Raw genomic sequence first — 9,358 nt, forward strand, 5'->3', positions numbered from 1 at the left:
GCTCGATAGCCGGAATGTGCACAATCTTGATCGGGATAATCAAGATCAAATAAGAAAAATAATAGATAAATTACAAAAAAATTCATTAATGAAATTTATAATTATTTCTTGATATAAAGCTAAATTATGTAGTAAGGAAGAAATAAAATATGTATAAGGAAGAAAATACACAAAAATTATTTAATATATTTTAAAAATCAATAACATTTGTAGAGTCATTAGGCTATTTTGAAGCAGGAATACGTGAAAAATGAGCAATGCCCTCGCCGGGACTCGAACCATGGACCTCTCGAATACACGCCGAGTGTGCCGAACTCTACACCACGAAAGCGTGCTAAGAAATCGGAAGAAGTATATATTCCCCCTTTTAAGGAGCTACTGAGGATTAGGGGACCCAGTCGCCTACTATGCGACATGCGACGGAGAACGTGGGCACCACACCTTTACCATATGGTTAATTGGTGTATTGCCACGTCCACCAGTGTCAATATAAATATCAAGGACTCGGACGCTAGGTGCATTAGATTTCACTTATTGCGCCTGACTGGCGTAAGATAAAATGTTCTACTGTACAAGGTTATATGCATGCAGGGGTAGGATATGGAAACAGTAAGATGATAATACATAAAACAATTATATGTGGAGATATGCTGAAATATAACATACCAACACAGATATCATAGATACATTAAACATATGTTACATAAAAATCAATAACTAACATACTATTATACCTACATTAATCAAACATTACCTAAATATCAAGGACTGAGGCACTAGTTGCATTAAAATTTCACTTACTACTCCACACAGGGGCGCGTTAAAATATTCTATGGTACATAGTTATTTACATGCAGGGGTAAAACATGGAAAAAGTTACTTAACAATTATTAACACCCAATATCCTAAATACATTAAACTTTTGTTACGTAAACATTAATGACTTGGATACTATGTTTACATTGGACAGACATTGCATGGATATCACAGACTCAGACGCTGTGCATTAAGCTTCACTTATTGCGCTACACAGCCACATATTAAAGTATTCTATGGTACAAGGTTATATATGTGCAGGGGTAAGTAAGGCATAGAAAACAGTTAGATAATAATGCATAAGACAATCATATGTGGAGACATGCTGAATTATAAGATACAAACACAGATATCATAGATACATTACACATACATTACATGAAAACATCTTAGATACATTACACATACATTACATACACGCTACATGAAAATTAATGTCTAAAATACTATATCTACATTAAAAAGGCGTAGCATAAATATCAAAAAATGAAGGCACTGGTTGCATTAAATCTTCACTTAACTGCACCACACAGGGGTACTTTAAAATAATCTATGTACATAGTTATTTACATGCAGGGAAGTCGCCTACTATGAAACTACCCAGTCGCCGGGCAACACTAGTTTCATTAAGTTATTCTGAAGCAGGAAGACGTGAAAAATGAGCAATGCTCTCGGCAGGACTGGAACAATGGACCTGTCGAATACGCGCCGAGTGTGCTGACCACTACACCACGAAGGTATGCTAAGAAGGCGCGAGAAATATCTTATATATTTTTTAAAAATATATAAATATTTTATGCAATAAGTGCAATACGCATTAAAATGCAAGTCAATAATTTACTACGGAAAGCAAGAAACAGGTTGACTGTTTTTGAACGAGAGGATTTAAGAATTAAGTTAAGCAATTTTATGCCAAATATTAAAAAAAATTGCATCAATAAATCGAACGCAGTTATCCCATAAACTAATATCGAACTTTTGTGCAGGTAGAATCTGTGATTTTGTTTTGTTTCTGAAAACTCTTCTATATTTGTAAAACTAAAAACGATGATAACACAAAAAATAATAAAACATAAGTGTGATAAACCACTTTTTTTTCAAAATTTGTTTCATATTCTTAGTCTAATTGCTATCTTTTAAGTTATTTATGTGCAGTTATTTGTATTAGAATTATTTGTATTATACAGTGAAACGTAAGAAGGGTCGATAAAGAAAACGGTTCTTTTTAAAGAAGTTGATGCAGGAAAAGAGTTGTAAATATCTGTCCGAAACCATAGTTTTCCTAAAGGAACATTACAGCTCATTAGTGAGTTCTGCAGAGATCTGGTGAAACATTACTGGCCCAAGGAGCAGTTAGGTGATGTTAACAAGTGGCTTGGAAAATTTGGCTACCTAACCATTCTGAAAAAAATCTTAAAATATTTACTTGACACATTACAGTCACGCAGCTTTACCGGAATTCTACTAAGTCACATCAGTCATCCCTTGATATGCATCAACTCTTCATACGTTTAGACTAATCCAAAATGTGACGAAGTCTCTTTCATTTGTAATGGACTATGCAAATTGTTAGTTATGGACTGTCAGTTTAAAATTTTAAAAGCATGTAGCAATATACACCACAGCGCATGTTGTGGCAAGAAATTGTGCATGCCAATTCCTTATTACGCTTTGGAGAGTTTTCCATATTTTCATTCTCTTTCTGTATTGCGGGGTGAGTTTTAATCAATAAATCATTGCAAAACATTGAATTTTTTATGACTGCAAGAATATCGAAGGAATTGCTGAGGAGGTCGAATTCTTCAAGAAAGGAGTGGCGAGCTCAAAACGTTTGGGAAACTATGTTTTTCGAGATTATTTAAACATCCTGTAGAAAATAATTGGTGTGAAAATCTTATTGAAGAAATTTGGTGGTTATTCTTTTATAAAAATGACCCTGGCATACGGGAGAAAATGTGCATTTCAATAGCTTTTGATACAAAACTGTATTTTTCTCACAAATAATTTTCTTTAGAATAATAAAATTTGTCCTGTTTTGAAAATGTGTAATATAATAGCACAAACGAATTAAATTCTTGCTTGTTGTTGCTTTGCTTTTTCGCACATATTTAAACATAAAAGAATTTCTCACTTATTATAAGAAAGTGTCACATCCTTCATTTCATTTACTTATGTATAAAAATATTCGTAGAATTAAGTTAGAAAAATATTTGTCCAAAGAAAAAATTCTTTTACATTCAGTTCAAAATATAAAATCTCTGTTCTTCTTTTCCACATTATTTTAACTGTTTAAAAAACAGCCACTCCTTAGATATCAATTTCACTAGTAAGGGCAGAAATAATTTTCTGTTCAGTGCATTGATGCCTGTCGATATAAGAAAGCTTAAGGTGAATAAGAATTTGTTTCTGCTAATCGAAGTTGATTCAAATTGGCTAAAACTTTAGGAATATTTATTGTGTAAATTGCAACTGTTTTTCATTATCAACACCTTCGATCATTTTTTTTTTATAAATAGCATACTAGAAAAGTCTCCAGGTAGCCAGACTAATGTATCAACGCTATACATCATCATATATAGCTTATGCTGTTATTGTATACAGCCCGTATTTATTGGTCATCATAATTTGTAAAGACATTTTTAATGTACATAATCATGTTTTGCATTTTTATAAATTATTTATGACTAAATAATATGAATATGGATATATGACTCTCTCTCTCTCTCTCTATATATATATATCCATAATCATATATAAATACTGACGAACAGATATATATATATACTGCTAAGGAGAACTACCGGCCTGGAACAAGCCCTTGCAGTATGATGTCCGCTCTGCGGAAGCCATAACGGCATTTATTGAGTCTAAATTAAAAAAGGTTATAGAGTTACATCTAGATAAGGAATGCAAAAAAATATCTTGGATACATATGACATTCTTGATTGCACAGATTAAAAAAAAGTTCCTTAGACTGAAGAACATACTATATATATATATATATATAATAGGAAGAAATATTGTAGTGAGCTCGCCAATAAGTTAATTCATATTATTTAAAACATTTTTCGTCACACAAGAGCTTCAATTGTCTGTTTCGGCGAAACGCGTAATGGTGTTAGCTTGATTCGACGTCCAAACTGAAATTTCCCTTGAAAAGCCAGGTTGGAGGTCTAATTAAGCTAATTTACCATTTTCCGCTTTGTAATTTTTATAATTTTTGTAATTTTATGTTTTTCATATGTTTTAATTTTGTTTTAACTTGTTCCGTCGATCAGTTTTTTATATGTGTTAACTTTTCACTTATCACATCGATAGGTTTTTACTGTATTTTTTGTCATTCCCATGTTTCCAACGATTGATTTTAACAGTTTTTATATTCTGCATTTTATTTCGCGTGTAGGCTAATTTTTCACCCTTCAATGTTATTATTTTAAAAAAATACTGCGTTGAACTATTTCTTGGAGCCACAGCTCCTGGTAACTTATTGGCGAGCTCACTACAATATTTCTTCCTATTATTTCATAATTTTTGCAGCATATTGCGAAAAACATTTTTAAGACCAAATAGGTCTTACAGAACAATACTTATTAGCTTTTCAATTTCAATTATATATATATATATATGTTGTACTTTTGGCGGGAGATAAAAAAAACAATTCACGTTTAGTCATGGCCGAAAGAACTGCTGCTTAGATAACTGGGCATTATGGTGTAGTGGATGATCGGATGGAATTATAGAAGAAACACGACCAGCTTGATAGTTAAACATCATTTATTCTTGAATGGCGAATTTCTTAACACATAACTGTTAATAGACTAGTTGTGCTAAACGCGCCCCATAATTTTAGATATGCAATTACATTTTAATTAATGGCGAATAGCTAACAGAGGCTGAGCGACATGTTGTCAGCAGGCAGGCGAAGAGGCGAAAGAGAATGAGACTCAGTTATTAGCTATTTACACTAGGTATATTGCTAAGCTGTGATTGGTTAATTTTAGGTTGGTATCTAACTTGGAACGATCTCGAATTTATGAGAACAGATGAATTTAGGAAAAGAGCATAAAATCTAGAATCGTTAATTTTGAGGTCGCCAATTATTTCCTAAAACAGCCATCGTAATTTGTTATATCTTACATATATGTATATATATATATATATATATCAAAATTTATTTAAATATACACATATGTATAGATATAGATATATATATTGTGTGTGTATAAAGTATTAGTAGTAGTGCGCCATGGCGATACTTTCTGAGCACAAGATTTTTAGCTATCTGTACGGAGTGTATTTGCTAAAGGCCAAACTTTAAGAAGAGGTGGATTGGCAGTTCAAACCATATTTATGCATCTAAATTAAATACTGAAGAACATATTACCACAATTCCTGGGAATACAAGAGAATTAAAAAAAATATATTAAAAAAAGAAAATCTGAAAGGTTTCAGATTTTAAATTACGCCCAAAGGGGCGTTTTTTTAAAACATTTTGTGTGTTACCTTTATTTACTAAATATCATGTCTTCGCACTTAAACGATAAAATTCAGTTCAAGAGCAATATCTCAAAATAATTTTCAATTGAGCATATCTTTAGAATTTCCGATGCAAAGTCTCGCGCGCTGGAGATAAAAATGGTTTTTCTGTACAGCGTTGCCATTGCTCGCTTTGAAATCCTTGAGTTTGTTAATCAAAAATATGTTAACGTTTTACAAAATATGAAATCAATAATAAAACAAATTCCAAATTTCAAATTTGGGCATCCATATGCCAGAATTACGCCATTCAAAATTGGATGCAGAATTACGCCATTCGCAGCAGAATTACGCCATTAAAAATTGGATGGCTCTAGGTACTGTTGTTTTATCAGAGTGGGAGAAACATACACACATTTATGCAGATTCTTCATTATTTAATTTCTTTAAATATAATTCAGGGCAATGATATTTGGTGGCAACACTTTGAAAAGTGAAACGGGCATTCAAAATGATTCGACGCAAAATCGCAAAACGAAAACAATAGTCCCTCAGGAACAAAGCCCCTTTGGACTAAGGAAAAAAAAACCCGCTTTAATCTAATAACAACCAGCATGAATATAAATAAGAATAAAACTATTGTCCTACATACTTGAAATGCACTACAATTTAGTGTTTATATGCATATGAATTCAATTTTCAGTTCCAGACGGTCATCTTTAAATATGAAAATGTACTATATGTCTATGGAATAATACCAATATGCGGAGAAGTTGAAAGTTGCATATTTTTCCCTTTCAACAATATTGGCACACCTTTGTATTGTGCACAGTATTGTCTACAGTGCATAAATTAAATACTATTGAATTGTGTTGGGTTCAAATTTCTTGAGATCATAGAAGTGCAGTTAAGAAATGCCCTGAACGTATTCGATACCCTATAACGGCCAAGAAAATATGCTTGCTTTTTTATGTTCCAGGTTTAGTGGAGGACAGAATTCGTTTCACTACCACATTCACACATTTTTGTGTTTCTGAGGCCAAACCTGTGAAAATATATTTGAAAAGGCCCATGGCTAGTGAGAAATTGAGTTGCACTTGTTTTTTGGGGGACATCAGTTCAACATCTCCTTTTGGTAACATACTGTTACGAATTTGGTATTTAAAAAGCTAATGTTAGTTCAATTATAAATTAAATGGTTTTATTTCTCGCGCAGTGCAGCGCGTGACGAATATTAAAAGAAAGCTAAGCCGGAAAAATTAAAAATACAAGAGCGCGTGCATTAAATAAATAAATATCTCTTTTTGATTTCGAGAAAGTACTGAAAAATTCTAGCGCGTGATTTTAAAATCTTATAAAAGGAGGAAAACATCTCAGTTTGTAGTAGTTGCTTAGTTTGTTGTTGTTTAGAAAACTGCTCTTGTTGATAGTAGCGAATTCGCGGATTAGCGTTCTTTAGCTGTTTTGAATTACGTTCTATTGTACATTTGAGTAGTTAAAAGATAACTACTGTGAGCTATTGTAATACTGCATGATAATTTGAGAAAATTTAAGCATTTTTGTTGTGATAATAATAAATTTTTGTTCATTTTTCATCGGACTTGTGCATTCATTTCATAACGAACCCGTACGCACGCAACAATACTATACGTCCTACATATTATGCATATAGCTGTGGTATCAGTTAGTTCATTACAGCCACCAGAGGGATCACCTATGCACCGACAGCGAGAGCGAGGTGAAAGATAGACAGATGTTGATTCCACGCGAAGGTGGTAACAAACGAACTCTGTTAAAATAGCAAGCGCGAGTAGACGCTGTGTAGCTATTTAAATACTTAAAGTCATGCAGAACTGTATTTGTATCTTATCGAGCGCGACAACGCGCAACGGTACTGTTATTTAATTCAAATCTATAGCTTTTCGATTATTATTCATTAAATATTTTGTGGTGCGGACGTGTGGAAGTGTTATATTCTTAAGGATATCATCTTCAACTCCCCACCCACATATATGTTTAGTATATGCGTCGTTGATGTTCGCATACTTATTGTTTGTATGGGTGGTATACATATCCGATAGTTTTGTATTATATCACATACATGGCATGCATGCTGTTGTTGCCAGTAGAATGTTTAATTACAAAGTTATTTTTGGTATGTTTAAAGAATACAGCAAAATTTCTGCCACAGTGAACTTTCTACATAATTTTATTTAATCAAGAGTAATGTGGGCTGTACTGTGTCCTTAAATCTGTTATCTGTATTTTGTATCGTAAAAGTGCAGCATAAAGTAACCAACGTGTATTTCTGCATTGTGTAATTTGATTGTAATGTGTAACTTTACTCTTTATTTAAGCCTGTTGCATCAAAAACTATGTCGTATATAACCAAGTTATGAACCATATAATCAAGTTATATAATCAATTACATTATTAAGAATCTATGTTGAATTGGCAAGAGTAATGTTCAGCATAATATGTAGCATAGAATATTTAATGTATTAAGTGTGGCAATGAATTTTGTAAATGTGTCTTAAGTACAGTGCAATGATAAATGCAATACCTATTATAAAATGCAGAGTGTAACGAGTATGTGCAGCAGTGTGTTAACATGCGATGTAACTAGCAGAATGTTTAATTTCGCATAGAGAAAAATCTAATACTTTGCCCTTGTATTGTTTTCGGAGTGTCGCTTCAGATAGTTGCGGGATTCGCACGTTTCCCAATGAGTCTATTAAAGACGCCCGGGTGTCCGGACCTGCTGTCACCTGTGATCTGTTGTTGCACATTTTATAACTTAATAAACCTTTAAATTATGTCTCTATTTTTATGATGCATCATAAAAATACAAGTACCTGCGTATTTTAGAGCCATTAGGCACTTTTTTGGAAGCAGGAGAAATGAAAAATGAGCAACACCATTGCCGGAAATCGAACCACGGACCTCTGGAAACCCGCCGAGCGTGCGAAGCCGAGCACGGAAAGGCGAGAGAAATATCTTATATACTCCCCCTTTTAAAGAGCGACTGGGGTTTTTAGGGGACCCAATCGCCAAATCCTGAGTGAGGAGAATCATCACCCACCCCCCTGTTAGTTCGGGCGTCACTGTAGAGACATTATTTTTTAGAAGAAGGTAAGATGAAAAATTAGCAAACACCTTCGCCGGGAATCGAATCACAAACCTCTGGGTACCGGCCCAGCGTGCAGACCCACTACACCACTAAGGCACGCTAGGAAGGCGAGAGAGAAATACCTTACAATATTCTTTCCGCACTTTATAGTATATTTACCATAAAATTGTATCTTATAATTCCATCCATACAAATTTAAACCATGTGCCATGCTTGTTGTATTTTAATTACTTGAATTATCGCAACTTGCATATTTTGCCTTTTGATGTTAACATAACCTGTAACCATTTTCAGCATACATTGTTATCAAACTTCCTGATTAGTTAATTATGTAACATTTTTTATTAGTATCGTAGTGTTTTGTATTTCAAACTCGTATGCTTTACTTGGTTATATATGACATATATATATCTTCAATCTTTCATATTATTTTATGGACACTGTATGTGTGCTTATGTGTATCGTGTATACACTATATTTTCCTGCATTTCTCAACTAATTGTTGTCACATTATCAAGTATGTGAGCAAAGTTTGCGCTCGAACTTATTACTTTTAAGTTACTTTTTTCTGTTTCGTTTTTCTCTTTCAATTCGCCATACAAATTTCTTATTTTTATCCTGTAATATAGGATGCAGATTACATCTGTTGGATTAATAATCATACTCGCACGGTTAACACCAAGGGAAAGGAAGATTGCGGTGGAGTTATAATCTGTAATGATGTTTAATAAAGGCATTTAATGTATAAACAATAAATAAGAATCCAAGTGACTCATAGATCTCTTAAACATTAACATTTTTCTTTAGAATAATTTTTAAATAAGTGGATGATGCAGTTACTATCATGACCTCCCAGCTACATAGAAATGTAAATTATTTACCTAAAATGCATAATAATAATTAAATAATATTATATATGGAGTGTAATTTTATTTA

This window comes from Stegodyphus dumicola, chromosome 7 (genome assembly GCF_044657685.1).
Source record: "Stegodyphus dumicola isolate Sdum_Otavi_A_Nest chromosome 7, ASM4465768v1".
NCBI classification, from domain to species: domain Eukaryota; kingdom Metazoa; phylum Arthropoda; class Arachnida; order Araneae; family Eresidae; genus Stegodyphus; species Stegodyphus dumicola.